The sequence below is a fragment of the Xiphophorus hellerii genome, chromosome 16 (assembly GCF_003331165.1).
Source record: "Xiphophorus hellerii strain 12219 chromosome 16, Xiphophorus_hellerii-4.1, whole genome shotgun sequence".
NCBI classification, from domain to species: domain Eukaryota; kingdom Metazoa; phylum Chordata; class Actinopteri; order Cyprinodontiformes; family Poeciliidae; genus Xiphophorus; species Xiphophorus hellerii.
In genome coordinates, this window is record NC_045687.1 from 23,110,553 (window position 1) to 23,133,605 (window position 23,053).

The window sequence follows — 23,053 nt, forward strand, 5'->3', positions numbered from 1 at the left end:
AAATCCGACCCTAAGACGGTATTCGTTTTTTTCCCCTGTTCATAAGAGCTATTCCCGGATTGATTATTTTCTCCTCGATAAACGGATTTTACCTTTAGTGAGCGAATGTAATTATGGAGCTATAGTCGTTTCTGACCATAGTCCGCTCATAATGAAACTGAACATTCCTGTTATGCAATCAGTTTATCGTCCTTGGCGACTTAATCCCATACTTTTATCTGACGAAAACTTCGTCGACATGCTTACTTCTGAAATTAAGTTTTTTATTGATATTAATCGGACTCCTGGGATGCCACTTAGCACTGTTTGGGAGTCATTAAAGGCTTACCTGAGAGGTCAAATCATTTCTTACTGTGCAAACAAAAAGAAGAAAGGTATCGAACGGCTAAAATTGTTAACAGATCAGATTCTACAATTAGATAGGGAATGCTCCCATACTTTTACACAAGACTCTCTTCAGAAACGTGTATTACTTCAGACAGAGTTTAACATCTTATCTACCCAACAGGCCGAATATTTATTATCCAAATCTAGGTGTGGCTATTATGAGCATGGTGAGAGGGCTGGACGCCTTCTTGCGCAGCAGCTACGGCAACGTTCAGCTAAACAGGATATCTCAGCGATAAATGATGATCATGGTGTAAAATGTTGTGAGGATGCTGGAATTAGTCTATGTTTCAGCAAATTTTACCAATCTCTGTATACCTCTGAAGCCTCACTTAACCCAACTGAATTGGATGATTTTTTTAAAGATATTAAAATCCCTTCACTAAGTTCTGATCTATCTAACGAATTGGAAAGAAATTTTTCTTTAGCTGAGATTAACTCTGCAATTAAAAATATGCAAAATGGAAAATCTCCAGGACCAGACGGTTTCCCGGCAGAATTTTTTAAGAAATTTTTGGATTTACTCTCTCCCCTGTTGCTATCAGTTTTTGAGGAGTCCCTGGCCACACATTTATTGCCGCTGTCTATGCGTCAGGCTGTAATTTCACTGCTTTTAAAGAAGGATAAAGACCCCTTGAGCTGCAGTTCATACCGTCCAATATCGTTATTAAACACTGATGTTAAAATTCTCACAAAGATGTTGGCAAAACGAGTCGAACGGATTATCCCTACAATTGTTTCACCTGACCAGACTGGTTTTATTAAAAATCGTCAATCCTTCTTTAATATCAGGCGGCTATTTAATGTGTTGTATACTTCTGCCCCGCCCAGTCACAACTGTAAAGAAATTTTAATCTCGCTGGACGCTGAGAAAGCGTTTGACCGGGTGGAATGGAACTATCTATTTAAGACCTTGGTGATGTTTAACTTCGGTCCTAAATTTGTTTCATGGGTGAAGTTGATATATACCTTGCCAATGGCAGCAGTACGCACTAACAGTAATCTATCCAGTTATTTTGAATTGAAACGTGGGACGAGGCAGGGATGCCCACTCTCGCCACTTTTATTCGCAATTGCAATTGAACCACTTGCAGTGGCTTTGCGAAACAGCCCCAAAATTAAAGGTATTAATCGGTTTGGCACTGAACATAAAGTTTCCCTATACGCTGATGATACACTTCTTTATATTTCAGATCCCTTATCAAGTATTCCTGAGTTACTTATTTTACTTCAAAAGTTTGGAAACATTTCTGGCTATAAGGTTAACCTTCAAAAAAGTGAATTGATGCCTGTGACTCCAATGGAAGTGCAGCATATGGGTCCAGTTCCTTTCAAAATTAGCCCTGCTAAATTTAAATACCTTGGTATCTGGATTACTCATAGTCATAAAGATCTTTATACAGCAAACTATCTGCCTCTCCTGGTGAACCTTAGGAAAGACATCACTACATGGGCATCTCTGCCTCTATCCTTGGGAGGTAGAATCAATATAATCAAAATGGCAATACTGCCTAAATTACTTTATCTATTTCAGAGCGTGCCAGTGTTTCTCACCAAGACTTTCTTTACAAAATTAAATAGTGAGTTGTCGTCATTTATTTGGAATAAAAAGCACCCGCGAATAGGCTGTAAGATGCTACAGCTACCCCATGGTCTTGGTGGCTTGTCACTCCCCAATTTCCTATATTATTACTGGGCGGCTAATATTAGAGCCTTACTGTACTGGTTGAGAGAGGACAATCCTGCTCCCACTTGGGTGACTTTAGAGAGGAATTCAGTTACGGCTAGCTCTCTTTCTGCTCTACTCTGCTCCCGGTTACCGTTTAATCAACCAATCTCAACTTATACTTCTAATCCGGTTATAACTCACACAATAAAAATCTGGAATCAGTGCAGGAGGATGTTTAAAAGTACGGAATTATTAATATCTGCTCCAGTATCAAATAATCACATGTTTGCTCCTTCACTAATGGATTCTGTTTTTAATGCCTGGAGTTTAAAGGGAATAACTTCTCTAAATGATCTTTATATAGATAATAAGTTTGCCTCATTCGAACAGCTCACACAGAAATTTGACATTCACAAGTCACAGTTTTTCAGGTATTTACAATTGAGACATTTTGTAATGTCAAACTCTGGATGTTTTCCTTTACATCCACTAACTTCTCTTGTTGATGAGGTTTTGATGTGCAAGTCTGTAACAAGACGCTCTATGAGTAGAGTCTATTCTCTGCTCAGTTCATTTAATGATACCAATTTAGATTCCTTGAGGGTCAAGTGGGAGATGGACTTGGAGGAGTCCATATCAGACACAGTTTGGCAAAAAATTATTCAAAATATTTATTCGTCCTCAATATGTCTGAAACATGTTATAGTTCAATTCAAGGTAGTACATCGTCTACACTGGTCTAAGGACAGATTGTGCAAATTCAAAAGGGACTTGGATCCGACGTGTGATCGTTGTAAACAATCTCCAGCCACACTTTTACATACATTCTGGTCTTGTCCAAAGTTACACAGATATTGGCAAGGCATTTTTGACACTTTTTCAGGAATATTTGGACAAACTGTCTGTCCATCACCACTCATCTCTCTCTTTGGGGTGGCTCCAGCAGAGTCCTCCTTCAGCAAACATCAGAGGACTGTGTTAGCTTTCTGTTCTCTACTGGCTAGAAGACTCATTCTTCTTCGATGGAAGGATCCACATCCTCCAATATATGGACATTGGTTAAGAGAAGTTATGTCTTACATTCATTTAGAGAAGATCAGATATACTGTTAGGGGATCTGTAAACAAATTCTTTGACATCTGGCAGCCATTTATATCTTATGTCGGGAATATTTCGGCAGATAACTTTGTGTAAAGGTCAAATATTGGTTTTTTGTGTGCAAACCTGTGCTTTGTATCGGCTGATGTATGAATAAAAGGTGTATTCTTGTTGGGGTAGTAGATCCGGTATAGGAGAGGAGGGTTGGGAGGGATTTTTTGTTGTATATTTTGTTAGTCCTTTTTTTTTTTTTTGTTTTGTTTTGTGTGTGTGTGTGGTGTATGTAAAAAATAATAAAAAGACCTTGATCAAAAAAAAATATGAGCGTTACAGCAAAGAGTGTCAATACTTGTGACCGTGTGACATTTCAGTTTTTCCTTTTTTTAGTAAATGTGCAAAGATTTCTACATTTCTGTTTTTTCGGGATGCTGAGTGTACATCCATGAGAAATGATATGAACTTTTTTTGACTTTAGCAAATGGCTGAAATGAAATGAAGAGTGAAAAGTGTAAAGAGGGTCTGAATACTTTCTGTATCGTAACCATCCTGCTAGCGCTTTCCAGACGACATTCTCCTGGACTCAAACATGATCTGCTCTGTCTAATTACAGATGTGTGACCTGGATTCAGGGTCAAAGGAGGAAAACAAACCAGAATGACAACAAAGTGTCCACACTCTCCTCCCAGGGCTAAAGTAAACTAAACTAAACCAAAGTAAACAACTCCAGAGGATGTCCAGAGCTAGGGCTCCGATCGCTTGCTGTGATAACACAGTTGGAACCAGATATTATTTACAGTGAATACAATAAAAAATAAATAAATAAATAAAAAATTGGACATTTTTTTTCCTCACTGTTCAAAGTTAAATGAGATCAAACCTTTCTTGTTTTAAGTTAAGTAGAATTAACCAAATCATTTGTTCAGTTCCTGGAAAGCTATTTATATAACATATTAAATGTGTTTTCACTGTCAGGGATGCCTGACTTTTAAAATGTTTGATTGGTGTTTATATTTTCAATTTTGAAAATTTTTTAATTACTTACTTTCAGATATTATCTCACTACTAAATTGTTTTAAAGGCCACAGATAAGAAGTCAGCAGCTTCACCACAACAAGTCCTTCCACAAATGCTAGCACTAGTTAGCGTAGCCACCGACGACAGCAGATAAACAGATTTCCTGTAACGATTAGGCCATTTCCCCGCACATCTAGAAGCACTGATTGTCGTCGCTAAGACCCGCCTCCTGGCTCTGATTGGCTGCTTTTGACTGAGCAGCGGAGTGACAAGTTTATAACAAATTTTGAAATAAATAAAAATACATACTTTTGTAAAAGTTGCCTACTGAAGCTTTGACTGACATGTAACTGGCTTCAACTGTACTAGGAAAACTGTGCGAGTCCACAGTTTTAATAAATGATCTTATGAATGTCTCCCTTCTTTTTGTTGGCCCACTGAGTGAAAGAGAAAATATGACAAATGCTCATTGACCATAAAAGCACCATATGTGAGGTCAGACCTGTCCAGCTTGAAAGGGACCAGCAGCTATGTGTAATAAGCAGCACCTTTACTACCATTCCCAGCAATGGTTATGTAAGTGGAAAACTGAGGAGATGACATATTCATCTTTTTATTTTTCCATCAATGTTCAATGACGCCCTGCATGGAGCTGCTGAGGCCCCTTGTTAGTTCGGTTCTGCGTAATGATTTCAATTTGACGTTCTACTGTCCTCCAGTAGCTAAAAGGTCACAGAGGTCAGACAAGGAGACCAACAAAAATCCAATCCGGTAAATTACCTTCAGGAACTCCAGTAAAATCATAACACAGTGTTAAAGAAAAATGATTATTTTTAATGCTTGATACAGTTAATCTACGACATGTGTAACAGTTATAGCCAACACTCTTATTTGGAATAGTTTCTGTTGAGCAGTTGGGAATTCAGCAGACAAAGCAGGGCCTTTTTGCCTCCCCCGCTGAAGACAGAGCAATAAATTTGCATTCCGAAAAGGGGGAACAGACTTCTTGGCGCCTCTCGGCCAGGTCGGACGGAGATGGGCACGAAGTGGTTAGATAAAAACCAGACATCGGAGCTGTAAAGAAGGGGAGTTTCCGGGAGTTTCTAAGTTTCTAATTGGTCAAAGAACGGAACGCCTTGACTGCATATATTAAATAGGGAAACACCTCTTTCATTAAAAAGTACAGGTCAGCAAGCCAGCAAGAGAGGTTTTTTCATCTTTTCCTCCACATTTTGGGCGCCTTTGTCTGTCTTTTGTGTTTCGTGTTGTCTGTTCTCTTGTCTGTATAAAATGTATATCTCTGTACCTCTGCAGCTTTGTTGTCGATTGCTTTGTATGAGATTAAACTCCGTGATCTGTGACGTCAACACGTTTTGTTGTTGTTTCGTTTTAGCAGCACGCGGTTGCGGGTCGCTCATGGAGAACGCCGCTCGATCCCGGGCAAAAGGAAAAGAGGAAGGATCCAAAGGTTTTGTCCAAAGCTAGCATTTAATGATCCTCATTTTTTAATAACAGCTCGCACTATAAATCGGGCTCACAAAATAATATGCAGAGCCCAGTGATGTTAGTAAAGAAAAAAATAATTCCAGTAAAAAGTGTTCATAAGACTATTTTCAGGAGTTTGCCTCAAACTCAGGGGTCACGTTAATGGAATATTTTCTGTATTTGACCTTTTTGTTTATTTATTTATTTTTAAATGACGGAAAAATTTGAAGCTTGTCCGTCATTTTGACAGGTTATAATTCACACCCTAGACTGGTGCACATGGGCAGACATTATAGACTTTACACAAAGAATTCATCACAGAGGCAACTAAAATCAATCAATAACTAATCCTTTCTGAATATCATCTCATGGAAACTGAACTAAATGCGTCTTGCTGACCGGGAGCTGACAGCGTGCTGAAGAGTTATGGACAGGACGCTTTGGAGCGTCTGGTTCAGAAATGTAACATTAATTAGACTGTAACATGTGCAGTGAGTCAGTTCATTTATGCAGTTCATAAATGAACTGACTTCTGAACTGCATAAGTCAGTTCATTTTGACTGACTTATGCGGTCAGTCAAAATGAAGTACAACAAAAAAGGTCTAGTGCGACCTCTGCTCAAACTGCTAAAAATGTTCAACCAGGTTTGATAGTAGAGCTCATTTCAGCAACATTGGAGTTCAAAGTGCTTTACAATGTGAAAACATAAAAAAACATAAACAATTCATACGGTCAACAGCTGTGAAAACCAATAACAGACACTGTGTCATTGTTAAAGTCATCAGTACACGTCATCTGTGTTTGACAATCTTCCAATTATTACTTCAGTTTTCTAAATCGTTGCATTGCTAAGATGGAACAAAAAACATTGCTAACAAGTAGCTAAGTGAATTCCTCACACTGCCGACGAGCGGGTCAAAGGTTGAAAAATTACAACAAAAACCCCTCAGAAGTCTTTAGTATCATGAGGGATCGATCCATCAAAATCTGGAAAAACGTCCCGAAACGTTCAACAAGCTTCGCTAGTTCATGTGATTTTAGTTTCTCTAGAAAAAGAGGCGCCGATGTTGTGGCCGCTGTGCGCGAACCTCCATGCAAAATACGCAACGTTTAGCAGAGTTAATTCAGGTTCAATCCAACAAAGACCAGGTGGCTGGAACACGGTTTCCCCGATAACGTGGGAAGGTTTCGTTACATAACGTCAAACATCACAAAGTTGCCGTGGCAGAATCATTATGGCATCGCGTGAGCGGTGCAGTACACCTCCTGCATCTGCTGCACTTTATGGAGAGTCATTAAGTTCAGTCCTGAATGTTGATGTTCATTAGTTTGTAATTGTTTGCTCTCAGCAAATTTCAAACAGCTTGAAATGCAACAAAGGCATAGTCCAATTTCCAAAAGTATTCATGGCCCTAAAACGTTTTGGTATTTAGTCAGATTGCAGTCATATTTTCACTTTGTGATGAAAAAATCAGTGGAGCAAAGTTGTGAAGTGTCAGACAAAAAACCCAACTAAAATTAAAAATACAAGACTTTTTTCAAATCAATATCATGAAAAAGCTGAGTGGAATTAGTCAATTTTACTCCAATAATCCAAAAGGTAATCAACTCTGAGATTTACTGAGATTAAACTACTGTGTCGTAAATCTGACTTACTAACAGGAGCTTTCACTTGCAGCAAATAACATGACCTCTGACCCTGTTAATCGTCCCTGTGGTGTGCCTCAGGCCTCTGTTCTTGGACCAGTTTTATTTTTGTCAAACATTCTGTCCGAAGGTAAAATCACGCAGCAAACTGGCGATGCCTCTCATCACCTGTATGCAGCTGAACATCGTCAGAAAAAACCCCAAAAACAAACCGTCGTCTTTCTACCATTTCCTGTCGTCTTCTTCGTTGTTTTTACCAGTAGTAACATCCGGCTGTTGATCACGTGACTGGTGTGATGCGAAAAATTTGCAGAACACATCCGTGTCGATATGGTACAAAAAATAAATAAATCACCTCGTCCTTGGGCGGATTTGTCAAAATGAGTGTGTTTCCTTTTAGTCTCAGAATTTCAATTTGCACAAGTACAGGGTTGTAAGTGCAGCTACTGGTAACTGGGCTGCTATGACAATTTAATGCTGTTTGGATGCGTTTCTTAAATGTCTATTTCTTTGTATTTTTACAGGCTGTAAAAAGCGGCACGTTTTTCTGCTCTGACTTTGTGAGTGCTGCCGGTGCTATATGAGTAACATTCATTCATATTTACCAATTTAAAGTTTAAATCCAGTTGTTTTCTAAAGGTCCTTGAAGAACAACATAAAAATTGTCACATATTTTTTTAGTGAATGTGTGTTTTTCTCGTTCTGTGTGTGTGTGTGCAGAGATTCTTAAGGTGGAATCCGGTGTTCTGCTGCATCGAGACCAGGTGTTTGGTTTGGTTTCATCCTGAATCATCAACTGATCCCAAAGAGTAAAATGATCTTCTTTTAGAAACTTGGTAATGCATTATGAGTTGGGGGAAAAAAATTAAAATAAAACGTATTCCTCTGACGTTGCCCATGGACTTTCTGCATAAATGTAAAATCATATTAAGGTAGTTAAGGTAGTTTACTTAACTACCTCAATCTGATTTATTCTCAGATTGAGAATAAATGTTTTTGTAAGCAAAATTTTTTCTTTTATTGTTATTAACGTGTATATAAACGAGTTCCCCCGGAAGGGACACATAAAGGATTATTATATTCAATTTTTCTACATCAGTTTTCAGCAGCCCGTCTCCACTCTCCACTAACTTTGTTCTGAACCCAGGAGCCAGGAGCGCCGCCTGTTCCCGGTGTCCACAGATTCACCTATTCCTGGACTTTTCTGCGGAACATAGCGCCAAGGATGTTTGCTCAAAATTGGTCTGCCAACAAACGTATGCCTTCATAAAGCCTATTCAAAACATTTGAACTAAAAAAAAAAAATCCCATATTAACCCAAAGCTCCGCTGTAGCTCTGTAATCTCCAGCTGCAGCAGCAGAAAGCAAACACCTGGCAAGGCTGCGGCTCTGCTGGCGCGCCTAAGAACGGTTGTAAACAACGGATGAAGTCTAACCATGTTTTCCACAATTAGAGGAGCAAACACAAGTGCCGGTTTCTACTTACATGTTATTTTCCTAACAGATGGACAGAGTGCTTTCTCTGTACGTTGTGGTTCTGTCCTGGTCTCTCAGTTTCAAATATCAACAGTTTTATTGCTGAGTCTGTACTGAGGCATGTCAGGAATCATGTTTTTATTTTATGGCTTGTTCTGGTTTGGTTAGGTTCTGCAAATTCAGTTTTGCTTTCTGGTCAAGCTGAGGCTTTTAGGTAGTGCAGCAGGCTAGATGGATTCCTGCCACCACTCACACAAACCCATCTGCATTATTGTGCTTGTTTTTCCTCCAAGCCTCCCATCAGAGGGTTTCCTCCCACAGCCAAACCACTCAGGAGGGAACTTGTTTAACTTCACTTCTTTTACACAGTGAAGTTAAACTTCACTGTGTAAACTTCATCTGATCTTTTTTATCAGGTGTGTGTATTTTGTTTATCTCTGCAGCTGAGAAATGTTGAATTTCTTAAGAATCCTCTGACTGTTTTTTTAAAAACAGGTCTAAAATCATTTCTGATTCACTTTCTTAGATATTTGTTTTATTTTCTGGTTTTTATTCCTTTTTTTTTTTTAAACAATTTTTTTATCCACTGTAATTGTTTGTCTTGTTGTTATCTCTCCTCTCTGAACTCCTGACTTCTATTCATTCCAGACAACCCGAGTTCAGGAAGCCAAACTTTTCTTTTAAGGGTTTCAACTGCAACATTTGTTTTCATTTCCAGCTAGTGCTAAACAAAACCAAAACCGTTTCCCTCCTCGCCTGTGGTGGCGCTGCACTGAGAAACACAGGAGGAAACGCCACGAAAACCTCTGAAGAAGACACCGAGCACAACTGCCTTCTTCACAAAATGGAGAGAAAAATGGAGAGGCATCAGATCGTGGAGGTTGTTAAGACTTCTCTTTTGTCTCCGGCTGGAGACCACGACTCATTTCTCAAATATCAATTACAACTTTCCAAGCTCACCTTCTCAAAAACAAATGAAGTCCGTTAAATAAACAGCTCAAAAACTGTAGATTTGTGTCCGTCAGTAAAAGCTTCCACAGACTCAATTAAAAGCTTGGAAAAAAAAGTAACTCAAGTAGGGTAATTAAACATTTACTGTACTTTTTTCCCCCCAAAAAATAGTTTTACCAAACACATGTTTGTTCCCTTATAAGAGAAAGCAAAAAAAAAAAAAAAAAAAAAATCCACCAAAAACTCTGTTACTTATTAATAGAGCAGTCCTGTGACCTCATGGTTCTATTCAAGTCTGTCTGCAGAAATGTTTCTCGAAAATAGTAAGTAAATGAAAAAAGGAAAAGTTGAAAAAAAAAAATTCCTTTAACACGGTGCCAGAAACACACTGCAGTTTGTTCACATCATCATGTTTTCCATTCGGGCCACATGGTGGGATGAATGGAATATCTGTTTAATGAGCTAAACCAAATCAGATCAGGCTTTGATCCCCATGTCTCCTATAGGGCTCCACACATTAATGCTGTCGGGTGCAGATTAAGTTAGCTAAATGATGACTAGCTATAATGCATCATGTTACGCTTGCCAGCAAGTACAGGCTACTAGTATTGTTGTTATTCATGTTCAAACCGGTTACATTCACTTGAGTAACTTTTTGGGGAAAAGGTATTTATACGAGTCATTTTACTGCAAAGGACATTTTTCTTTTACTTCAGTAATATTATTATCGCTTCTCTTACTTGAGTGAATTGATTTTGCATTTAAAGAAACAGACTCCAGAGATCGGAAACACCAGATTCTCAGATTTCTGCAGCATCCGAGCGAGTGCTCATGCAAATTTGAGCACAATTACTCAACATTTCATACGTGTCACCATTTACATCATTGTAGTTTACTTTGTATTAATAAACATGGTTATTTTATCTGAAATAACATTTCTACATAAAGGTTTGTTTATGAATTTTTGTTAACGTAAAAGCTCGTCCAGTCGGCTCCTCTCCCGTTAATCTCCTCCGGAATCGTCATTTTGCCGCTCTCACAGTAGAGTTTCGGGCTTTTGCTTCAAAAACGCTTTTCATCAGTTAAAAGTGCTTCTGTTTTTTGTTTTTTTTTGGTCTGATACTAATGTTTGCTTGCTGATCTGAAACGATTAAGCGCGGCAAACAGAGTGAAATCCAAAAACTACAAGAGTCAGCATTTCAGCAAATTTGCCTGATTTGATTTCGACTTTGTGGGCTCGGGGGCCGCACACGTCGACGTTCCAACGCGTCAACATACCGGCGCAGAAGGGGTAGCTGCGGGGGGAACTGCCTCCTATCTGTAGATCGAGATCGGAACATGAGAACGCTGAGGTGAATGTGTTTGGCAGTAGAGTGTAGAGATCAAAGTACCACAGTCACAGTGAACATGCTGGTAATATTGAAGATTGATTTCGCCAGATAACATATTGTTTCTGTCTGTTAGACTGAAAAAAAGAAGAAGAAGAAAAAAAAACTACCACTGCTCCCAACATGATTAATAAGGGTTTATTTCCATTAACGGTGTTTTCACTCATTTCTGAATAACATTTCTCCTGTAGTTGGACTTCGGTTTTTCTGCACTGAGCTGATGTACTTCACTGTAAACGTCTTTTTAATGTTCACACGCACATTATAAACATTGTTTTTTTTTTAATTACATTATAATCTTGTACAGTATATTACTATTATCATTATAGTTTGTCTACTGCGACAGACTGGCGACCTGTTCAAGGTGACCCCGCCTCTCGCCCGGTACGTTAGCTGGAGACAGACACCAGCACCTCCTGATCCCTCTAAGGGACAAAGGTGTTAGAAAATGGATGGATGAATGGTTTGTCCAGTTTTAAAAAAAAATACATTTTCAACACTTTTGGAACTTCTTTGCGAACCTCTATATCCTGATGCTGCTGTTGCACCTGAATGTCTGCTCTGACACAACAAAGGCTGCTTCTATTGTACTCTTAAATGCAGTTTGTTTCTTTAAATCAGTTTGAAATGTAAGTTTCAAACAGAAAGAAAAAACACAAAACAACGTAGTTTCAATCAGTTATTTTCCGTGATTTAAGTTGTTTATATTTTTAGGAAGACATTGAACAGGAAACACATTATCTCTGAACGGAAAACCAAAGTACTTCAAGGTACTTTTTCTTACATATTTGTTTAAATTACTATTACTAGCACTGCCCCTTACAGCTGGTTCCCAACAACATAGCCTGCCAGGAATGCTAAGGCTAGTTAGCATGTACTTCGATGACGGCAGATAAGCTTTTTTTTCTGGAGCGTTAAGCTTTTTCTCTGCCATTAACACATTTAGCAGCACGTACACCAAGTGATTGACAGCGCCAAGACCCTCCTCCCAGCTAGATTTTCTTTCACAGATAATCTGTCTCATGTTATATTGTCACAGCAGGTTTTCCATGGTATTAACAAATATGGGGAAAAAAAACCAACAGTGTTTTTGTAAAAGTTACATTCTGCAGCTTTTAAAGACCGCGGGGGACGGAAATGGCTTTTGAGACCTCCGGCCGCATGACCTGGAAAGTTCTGATTTCTCGTCATGTGATCTAACAAAGGAATGTTCTGGACAAAGATCTACTCTAGGGGAAAAAAACCCCAGATCAGTTTCTCACACAACCTGTGCTTTCTAGAAACAAAACAGCAGAGAAAGCATCTGCGTCTGAGCCGCGCAGCAGAAAGACGAGACTTGCTGATCGTGGGAATGTACGCGTGGTGTCTCACCGACCTGCGTGTGTCAGCATCACAAGAAAAGGTTTGTAATAAAGCTTATTGGTCCGTCTATGATCTTATTGGTCAGCACCGAAGTTTGGCTTCATGCATGCACAGTTAGCCGACTTGCCTGACACATTCGTCTCCAAGCAACAAAGACCGCTGCTCACTTGTGCGCAGCACGAATCTATACCCAGATTTATCTGTGATTTCTACAGTGAAACCACAACAATTCCAGCTCTCAGCTGGAAACAGATGGTGTTGTTGACAGAAACGCTGAGGCAATGCTCATATAAATGCTAAACCCGCTTCACTGCCAACGGTTTCTGAGTAGGTTACTTGTTATGGCTACCATTAAGCGGTGTACAAAGACAGTACTGATTGCAGAGAGAAGAAGAAGGAAAAGAGCTACGATGGAAGAAATGGATGCCTGATGCTGCTGTACTGCTGAGTGAGTTAAGAATAAACGTTCTTTGTCTTCTCGTGCTTCTACCTCATCCTGGCTTCCAAACATAACATTGTTTTTATGGCTTCCAGAAAATGCTGAACGTTTCCTGGAAACATGGCCTGTAAAATCAGCACTCGTGCAAAATGCCGAGATGTTCATAGAGAGTTATGTTCGGTTGGAACACATTACTGAAAATTATGTGCTGGCCTGGGCTGCCTGGATTTCTGTATTCACCATTAACGCCATCGTTTTGCACCCAAACGTCCTCACCACCACAGAACACCACTTCACGACGGAAGGGATTCGCCTGCAGAAATCGAAATGGCGTCGCGCCGTACGTTCAACGTTCGAGACAAGGATTATTATCAGAAGGAAGAAAGGCAGATGGAAGGACCAAGTTACCACACCAATGGAACACACACACCCACACACACACACATATTTTGACTCAAGTAAAAGAAAAAGTATTCGGTAAAACGGCGACCTTTTACTGAGTAAACGTCAAAACAAAAACCATCTCGTATTTAAAAACTGCATCATCGAACTCACCAAAATATAAAGTTATGTGGAAATTTGGAAATTTTAAGAAAAATATAGAAAATAATTCATAATTACAAAATAGCAGAATCAAGCATATCTGGCTGAAGCTATGTTAACTTTTGACCTGCCTCAGTGGTTTGGACTAAAATCCCACTCTGAGCTACAGAGCTATAATTATAATTTTCAGACAGCACAACCCCACACTCAGTCACAACCTCCCATCACATCATCACTACTTTGTTGCCGTCAGTCTCTATAAACCATTTAACTTCTATTTGCTCTGTATGTTTGACATATGCATAAACATCCTGCACAAGTGGCTACAAGTGCCATAAACATGCTTTATTTCTACACATTTTTCCCTTGTCCTGATGAGAAATGATGCAGACTTCTAACAAACCTTTATTCCAGCCAATCCCTTTTGCTCCTTGTGGCACCAACAGCCTCTAAGCTAGGAGTAGCTTGTTGCAAAATAGCAACGGTTTTGAAACCGCAGCTAAAGTCTGGCTGTGTTTTCATCTTAGAAAGCAGTGCAGGCCTAGATTAATGTGAGTTTAATTGCACTTTATATTTAAAATGTTGTTCATAAAAGAACTTTTAACAGCTTTTGTTTATACAGGCACTGCTAGCTAGCACGTGTCATTTAGCATAGCTGGTGGGTTGAGGGGACATTTTAGTGACCAGACTCCAGAGCTGTCCGTTATAAAATGAAGAGGATGTTTATGTTGAACTACATGGAGCGTTACTAAAAAAAAAACTAAACTGAGCTGGATTATTACCATCGCTGTATCTGATCTAGATTTTTTTTTTTCTACATATTCTGGCTGAGTTTTGACTGTTTTGAGAAACAAGCGAAGCTGGAAGAGGAGAACCTCTTGCAGCACAAGGTCGTTTTATGGAGCAACAACTGAATCCAAAATGTCCAGTGGTTCCCAAAGTGGGTCCTGGAGGGCCGGCACCCTGCATGCTTTAGTTCTCTCCCTGGTTTAACGCATCTGGATCAAATGATGGATCGTTAGAAGGCCTAAGAAAAACACTGACATGCTGAAAAGGTTGTTACTACAACCAGGAAGAGAACTGAAAAGTGCAGGTCCCTCCAGGACCCACTTTGGGCACCCCTGAAATAGTCCATGGCCCAAAGTTTCACATTTTACTTTGTGCTGGTTTATGACTGCAGATGTTGAAACTGCGTTACCCTCATTCAATCTTATCCATTTCATTTTTTTATTTTATTTTCAGACAATATACCTCACAGGCTATAAAAACACAGCAGAGCAAAGAACAAGTGAACCACATCCAAAACGTTTAACGCACTGTTCAGACAACAACTCAAACATTGTGGCACCAAAAGACTTAGACTCGTCACCGAAAGAAGCTGAGATCAGCACAAATTGGGGCAGAAAACACACTTTCGAATTCTAGGCCAGAATTATTATGTGGCAAATGTCTCCCATAAGCAGACAGTATGGCTATGTTATATATTTTCTGAATCCTTAGAGCTCGTTGAGTATTGCAGTTGTTAACCGTTGTGTCCATGATGTCCCTTGATACAACAAAGCTAAAAGAAAGGTATTGAGTTTAGGAAAAACAGTAAAAAAAAAAAACCCAAAAAAACATGTATGATTTTTTTGCCTTGAAGAGCTCCAATGACTTCCGTGTTGGTCAGAGAAACTCAAAACATGGCTTAAGTGAAAACCAAGAGTGTCCCCATTAAGATGGTACCAAACGTTGTGTTAGGTAGGCCATGTGACAAATGCCTGTAGCATGAGATGAGCCTAACCCAGACAAACCCCAGTATCAAAAAACAGAATCTATCCAAAGAGGTTGTTCACTTCATGAGCTGATAACTATGACTCAGCTGCCATTTTCGAAGGGCTATCATACAAAAATATTAACTAGAGACATGCAGCCAAAAAAAAAAAAAAAAAGTCTGGCCCACAGACTAAAATGCATCATGTTTTCATATTTTTATTTAGAAAAGAATCTAATCGCCATGAAGTTCTTTCCTTCTCTCCCTCAATAATTGTTTGACTGTAAAACTTAAAATACATCGAAGCATTTTGACAAAAATGTTCAAAGTTCAAAGAGGTGTGAAAGCATTTGCAAGGCATGGCGCACAAGATTTATTTTCTTACATAAGACTGTGACTGTGTGTGTGCATGGGGGTGTGTCAGCTACCAAAGAGGAAATTCCTAGAACAGACCTCAATTACCTGTGGTATTGAAGTCTGTGTACAGACCTCAATACAGTGCAGGTACTATTCCTAATATGTGAATTACATAAATATGACTCCAGTTACCTGATTTACAGTACACGTTTGCCGATTTGAAGCTGTAACTCACAGCCAATCAGGGCAGTTGAGTTTTTGCCATCTGTCATGAAATGTGGTGTAGGGTGGTGAGGATGACGAGTTGGACCCGGGTTGTTTGAGCAAACGATGATGGCTTTAGTGGAGAATTTACAAAATACAAAGTTCATGCAGCACAGGTGAGCAATAAGGCAAAGAGCTCAGACACTGGCAGACAAACTAGACTGAACCAGGGCAGGGTGGACGACACCCTGCCCTGTGTGTCAGGGTAGGGTGTCGTCAGGGCGACAGGAAGACACAGACACATGTGGGATTAAATACACAGGGAGCTAATCAGAGGAAACAAAGGACAGCTGTAAACTATCAAGGGGTAGAAGAGAACACAGGAACTAATTAACACAGAGAAAACCAAATCCTCACACTATCTGAGTTTGCACAAAATTAATCTGTGATGAGTTCTTCTGTCAGTCCCAGTGACCTATTTAGTTCAGCATTCAGTAAAGTGCATAGTCCACTTTATTATCTCGCTCCAGCTCCCCTCATTTTTTAAAGAGTTTCTATGTCAACATATCTGCAGGCCATTTCCCTTGGACTTCCCATAAAGCAAAAGCTCAGCAAGTCCCGTCGTCGTGAGCCTACAGCTGGCTGCTGGATTAAAGCAGAAGAACCCAGAACAATGGAAAACTGGGCTCTGTGTTTCTGAATCCTGGCCTGAACATGAGAGCTGGTCCTGAAGTCCAGCTTGTCTCATATCAGGAGTAACGTTACACTTTGTCTCCGACTGCTTTCGCCTCATGCTTCCTGAGCCTGGCTCAGTCGACACCCTGTTCCCCTCCCTTCATGCGAGGGTTTCAAAGTGAAGATTAGATGTAAGCTGTTGCCGTTTAAACCAGAAATTTGGGGTGTGGGGGTTTTCATCTTCCATTTTATTAATCCCTTAACTGCCACCCTGGAAATGCTTATGTGTTATCTAATGGACACCGGTGACCTCATGACAGCTATGGGGGCCAAACTGATTTTTATTATCATTTGACTGAACTCAACTGAATTAAATACATTTGCTAAATGGAAACACGGCAATTTACAAAGAAGAAGAAGAAAAAAAGTAGGATGATGTGGTTTTTCAAATATGTGGGAATAGATGTATTTTTGCACTAATCAATCCAATGGGAACTGAACCAGGACTCAAAGATCACATGAGGCGAAGGGTTGGCAATGAACTAAGAGAAGTAAACTCAAACATAAGAAACAGAACATACAGGGGAAATTAAGGAGCTAAACACTAAGGAGCGAAGTCACAAGGTGGGCTATGACGGAGTATTGGGGCCGTTGTAGATAGAAAAAAAAAAATCAGTAAAAAAAACTCTGAAATGTTGAGATTTGATCTCAAAACGTTTCTAGAAAACAACACTTGGAAATTCCAGAGTTTTAAAGTAAAGTACAAATTTCAGAAATGAATCTTGAAATTTCTGAGTTTTTTTCAAGCAAGTTTTCAACTTTTCCAACTCCTAAATTTCAACGTTTTTTTTCCCCCATTCAAATTTCTATGTTTTTTTTTTTTTTTTTTTGGCTAAAACTGACTCCTCCACTTTGTTTTCTGTCTACAACGGCGCCAAACACGGCGAGGGCGACATCCTTGTCACCCTCGGTAACAACAGTGAGCACAAAGGAGGCGGTTACAGCTGGAACAAACAAAATGAATGAGCTTTGGTTTTCTTTCAAACCAAAACCAAAACCCACAGATTGGGTCAAAAACGGCCTCTTTCTGTTTCCCTCCACCAGCAAGGAGGTCATAGTGGACTATAGTGGATTCCAGTTCATTTGCCCAGGAATTTGATGACATCAGACTGACCTCACTGCTGAACACCTCGTTTCTGAGGAAGACCTCAGGAAAGTATGAAAGCAATCTGTCCAGCCTCCATCCTCTCTGGCCCCCTGCAGACACACCACACCCTTATGCTGCACCCTGAGATGGTAAACGGTAAATGGACTGAACTTACATAGCGCTTTTCCAGTCATTTTGACCACTCAAAGCGCTTTACGCTAGAGTCACACTCACAAACACACACACATTTATACACCGATACGCAGATCGGTAGACAATTTGGGGTTAAGTGCCTTGCCTTGTGCCCAGAGGCACATCGACATGTGGCAGGAGGAAGCTGGAACCGAACCTGCAACCTTCCGATCGCAAGACGACTACTCTACCAAAGAGCCACAGTATCAATCAGTGGACTGATTGAGACTTCATTTATTTGTTTATTTATCGCTGAGGGTGCCGCTCCAACTTCATTATATTGCGGAAACATAATGACAAAATAAAGATCATACGTCTCATGTCTCTGGAATCAGCTTCGAAATCTCATCACCAGCCTGGAGTCATGCACAGGTTGCATATTTAATGCTGATGATTCGCTCAGTCTAAGTGCTCAAACAGATCAATCTGTTTGATGGTCAAACAGATTTTTTTTTTCTGCCTGATTTGATCTTAAAATTATTTATTTGTAAGGATTTATTTGTTCATGTTTTCTCCTTTAAAGCACCAGAATTTGAAAATGAAATGACATTTTTCTGTTACTTTCTGAGTACTTGAGTCGCCTTTTCATCAGATACTTTTACTTGATTACATCTTTTGTACTTTTCCTTTTAACTTCTGGTGTACTCTACCCACCTTCTCCCCATGCCCCAGTGTTAAGGAAGCATGCCTCCACACCCATTTCTGTCACTCTATCGGCTCATTTTGATATTATAAAAAATATATTAAGAAACCAGGATTTAAAGCTGAGACCAGCAGCACAGACAAGCGCAAACATTCTATTTAATTACATTTTAGATTTTTTTTTTTAATATCAGAGTTTTTTTTTCTGTTCCATTAACTAAAAAACAGCATCAAAGCCAAGAAAGAAATTACACTAAGTAGTTCTAAAGAGAGAGAGAGAGAGAAATAGCTGAATAAATAATTTCCATTTTCAGAAGCACAATGTCAACCACTGCCACCAAAAGACGTCATGATCCCGTTTTATGCAACAGGAGAAAATGAAACATGGAAACAATCAACATGCTGAACAGAAGTGTGCGAACGCACATGTCATGATCGTTCACCCCCCGCTGCTCTCTGCAGAGCAGCAAAACGTCCCAAGTTTGGACGTCCAGAGCAGAAGGAGCAGGAATTCTGCTTACAGAGCAGAATGGCTGCAGAAGGAGCCGTCACTAATCAGAATGGCTGCAGAATGACTGCAGAATGGCTGCAGAATGACGGCTCCTTCTGCAGCCATTCTGCTTACAGAGCAGAAGCACGTTTCTGAAGATTCCTCCAAAAATATAAATAATAATTAAAAAAAGTTCAATTTAACTCGCATCTACTATGCAGGCATCTCCTTGTTTTTCCAAACTACAATTATTATTATTATTATTATTATTATTACTATTATTATTATTATTATTATGCAGCCAATCCTACGAACACGCGCATGCAGAAAGTATTCAGAATCTGTCCAGAACATGACCATCACTTACCACTAACAAAGAGGCGGATCGGTTTCGTAAAGTTTCTCTGCTTCCAGACTCTCTGACCAAACAGTCATGATTCATAGGAAACATTCAGAACCCAGTGGAGCCTACCTGCTGCAGCCCGCAGTCCGCGCCTCTGCTCCGCCTCACTGACACGCGAACGCTTTCTCCTTCTGTAAATCACATCTTTACTTTCACTTTCGTTGTGAAACGTATCCTCCTCCAAGCATGATATCATCCTGGACTTTCCGGGAACGGGGACTCCCGGACCCGGCGATATTTTTATCGCATGTCTTCCCCCGTCTCCTTCCCCCGGTCCTGTCGGCCTGCTTTCATATTATTTCATATTATTATATCATAAGAGACACTAGAGACCCACAAAAGACCCCCTGGAGGGGTAAAAAAAAAAAAAAAAAAAAAAAAAAAAACAGACACAATTGATAACTTCGGCGAGCCGCTACGTGACAACATGATAACGGTTGCTAACGTCTCTAAGCTAACCGAAATGAACAGCTGACATAAAAGACACTAGAAACAAGAAAAGGAAGTTCCTGCGCTCGTCAAAGAAAATGTGGAGATGAAGGAAAGATTATTGGAGCTAGAAAGCTACAAACGCCGTTGGAATTTAAAAATTCAGGGCTTGAAAGAAAAAAATAATAAATAAGGAAGATACCCGCAAAGAAGTACGGAAGAGGATTAGGGCCACCGGAAAAAAAAAAAAAAAAAAAAAAAGATTTGTGACTTTATACTCAGAATTCTGGCTGATGGGGTTAGGGTAAGTTTAAGCCAGCAAGCAACCAGCTTCAGAAGCACAGACAGCTGTTGTTCTGTCCGCCACAATTGGCATTTATCACACATCAGGAAGATGTGTGATAAATCAAGACATCAGAAAGATGTGTGATAAATCAAGACATCAGAAAGATGTGTGATAAATCAGACATCAGAAAGATGTCTGATTTAAATGACTTTTTTTCGTGCCAGAGGAGTCCCCGAAGTTTCCATCACACTAATGGAAGAACAAAAGGTGAGTAAATCAAATGAAATAGTTTCGTGTCTAAAGCCGAACGGTTATGGCTAATTGTTAGCATGTTTGTTAGCTGACGCAGTTATAGGAATAAGCTGATTCACAATGTTAAATCACACAGATGGATAAAGGATGTAACCGCTGTTGATTGCTGGAATTGTCTCATAAGGGTTTTTTTTTATGCGTTTATTTTATTGTTCTTCTGTTGAGTCTTTTACAATGAGGTAAGCTGTATATGTCAGCCACATTCTAAACAAGATGTCTGCTGTCAGCGGAGGACAGAAACGTTTATATATGTACAGGAAAATGTGTGACCTGCGTACACAGAAACCGATTCTGATCATAGAATATCCCTTCATCATATTTACCAACACCAACTAATGTGCATATCTATGCTATGTTATCTATGTGTATCATACGTTTGTGTTACGGCGTTGGCAAAAGTTACATCATGAAAATGACGAAATCATTTTTTCTCAGGATTTCAGAGGATTGTACACTTACTCCTTTGCTCCCTCCTGCTGTTATTTTAATTCTCCCCAAAACAGCAGATCCTTTAAGCAGTGACCTAAGGGTACAATGTAAAAGGTCACTTTAAAGTTGATTTGCAGTGTAAATAATTGTCCTTTCTCATCTGTTTGTGTGCAGATTGACTGTGATGTCGCAGCAACGCTGGAAAATTATGGAGACGGAATTGCTGTTTTCAACTTCTGCTAAAGCAAAAAAAAGAAAACTGTCCAAAAAAAGAAAACAGGCCTTCTGCTAAAGACTGATTCTTTTTCTACAGCCATGATTGTCAAGAACTTCAAGGTCAACAGCAGAAAAATCCTTAACTGCCTCCCTCAAAACTTCACATTCTTGGCTGCTCACAAACTGTAGAAAATGTGCTTTAAGATCGCTGTAAACATTATTGAAAAGCACTTGTTCAAGAAACGGGATTGCAATTTTATTTGGAAAATACTGACAGTCTTAATAACCTTTCAAAAGGATTCGTCCAACTGCCTTCCATTTCTCAGCTGGAAAGTCATGGAGGATTAATGGCACTTTCACTGTTGTACCAAGGATACCATCGCTCACAGAGTTCATTCCAGAAGCAAGTGAGTACATCTCTCAGTAATACTGAGCCAGTGCCTGCTTCTCCGGTGTTGTCTGGAAGTATTCAGTGTTTTTCTCATAATCTCTTCATCAGAGAAAGCAGTAATAAGGTCATGTAAAGTGTCAGCATAGCGTACAGTGATCATTATTGCATCTTCTGGATTTACTGCACGGGGGGGAACAACAAAACCCTCATAGATTAATGTGTCGTCTGTATTTTCCTCAGTATCAAGAATGGGACCAAAGGTAATTTCTGAATCATCAAAAAGTTCTGAACTACGTTGGACTTTTACAGAATTACTCCTCACTTCCACCACCTGCAATGGATTATTTTCACTGCTACTGCTTTCCAAGACAAATGCGTCTTCAGATGTGTCACTGTTGTCTTCTTCTGGATCTTTTGGTTTTGTTGCAGTGTAGAAGCGTAACATTGACCGTCTCGCTGCTTCATACATTTTGCCAATAGTCAGGCCGGTGTCTTCAGTAAGGAGGTTCTGTCTAAAGTCCCAAACCTCAAACTCAAAGTCTGTTTCAGGTCCCTTAGGAGATGTTCCATCCTTCTTGAAGAATGTCTTTTGATTCAGCATCAGTGGCCATTTGAATTTTTCTAGTGCCGCCTCCCTGTTTTGCTCTCACCTGTTTGGTAGTTTTTCCATCATTATGTATCCATCCAATCTCAACATTTCATGTTCCTTTTGGCTTCTTTGTCTGTCTTGTACTGTCATGTGTCGTGGTCTCCTGTGGACTTTCCTTTCTGTTCTTCATTTTCTCATGAAGCTTTTGTAGGAAGTCTTTGTTTTCTTTTGGACAATGGCTGTTTGCTTTTGCAATAGTTGAAAACGGCAATTCTGTCTCCATATGATGGTAAGTAGTTTTCAAGTGCTGCATCGTCCATGTGACCTATGACATCACAGTCAATCTGCACACAAACAGATGAGAAAGGACAATTATTTACAACTTTAAAGTGACCTTTTACATTGTACCCTTAGGTCACTGCTTAAAGGATCTACTGTTTTGGGGAGACATCGTGGACATCGCGCATCGTCTGGGGTAAAAAAAGAAGACTTCGCCAAATACTAATTCAATTCAGCATGAGACACCACCGAGATGCCTTCTGGAAACTCCCCAAAGACTCCAAGACGTGCAAGGAGCTGGGGATCCACTTCAAGCAAGATTTCTGCAAACTGGACCGGGAGGCCAGAGCTGCAGTCTGGCCCAAAATGGAGAGCCAGGACCGAGGGGGAACATGTCTACTACCGAGGGCAGGTCGGCCACATCAGCGGAGTTTAGGCTTTCCCTGATTGACTGAATGTTGGAAGTATTTTATATGTTATTATCTTTTATTATCATTTATTTGCTTTACTTTTATTTTATATTATCATCCATATTATTTACCTTTGCATTTACATTTTAATGAGGTGCTCTGAGTGTTTTGAAGTGTTTGCAGAAACTCTGGAAGCGGCCTGCTGAGGAGTGGAAAAGGAGGATACTATGAACGAGACATCCTGGCGTTGATTGCCCAGAGGAACTGCAAACCTCTAGTCTTGTCTTATGAAATATGCTTTTGAAGATTGTATGAATGAGTTGTGTTCATGTGAGTGTGCAGCTGTTTTCTGTTCCCCCTCTCTTCAGGGCTGCACGCTGTCATGTACT

At 39.8% G+C, this 23,053-nt stretch overlaps 1 protein-coding gene across 8 annotated transcripts in view; it reads right to left on the bottom strand.

Annotated features, from left to right (window-relative positions):
• The window catches only part of LOC116735819 (mucin-5AC-like), a 39,786-nt gene extending 20,269 nt beyond the window's left edge, over nt 1–19,517 (bottom strand). For 7 of the 8 annotated variants that reach the window (XM_032587947.1, XM_032587942.1, XM_032587946.1 and 4 more), the window contains exon 1: nt 19,288–19,394. The gene's annotated coding sequence lies outside the window, so the exon portion shown is untranslated. Of the gene's footprint in view, nt 1–19,287 lie in introns of all 8 variants that reach the window. The other variant, XM_032587940.1, reaches the window with a different exon arrangement.
• Nucleotides 19,518–23,053: the final 3,536 nt, after the last annotated feature.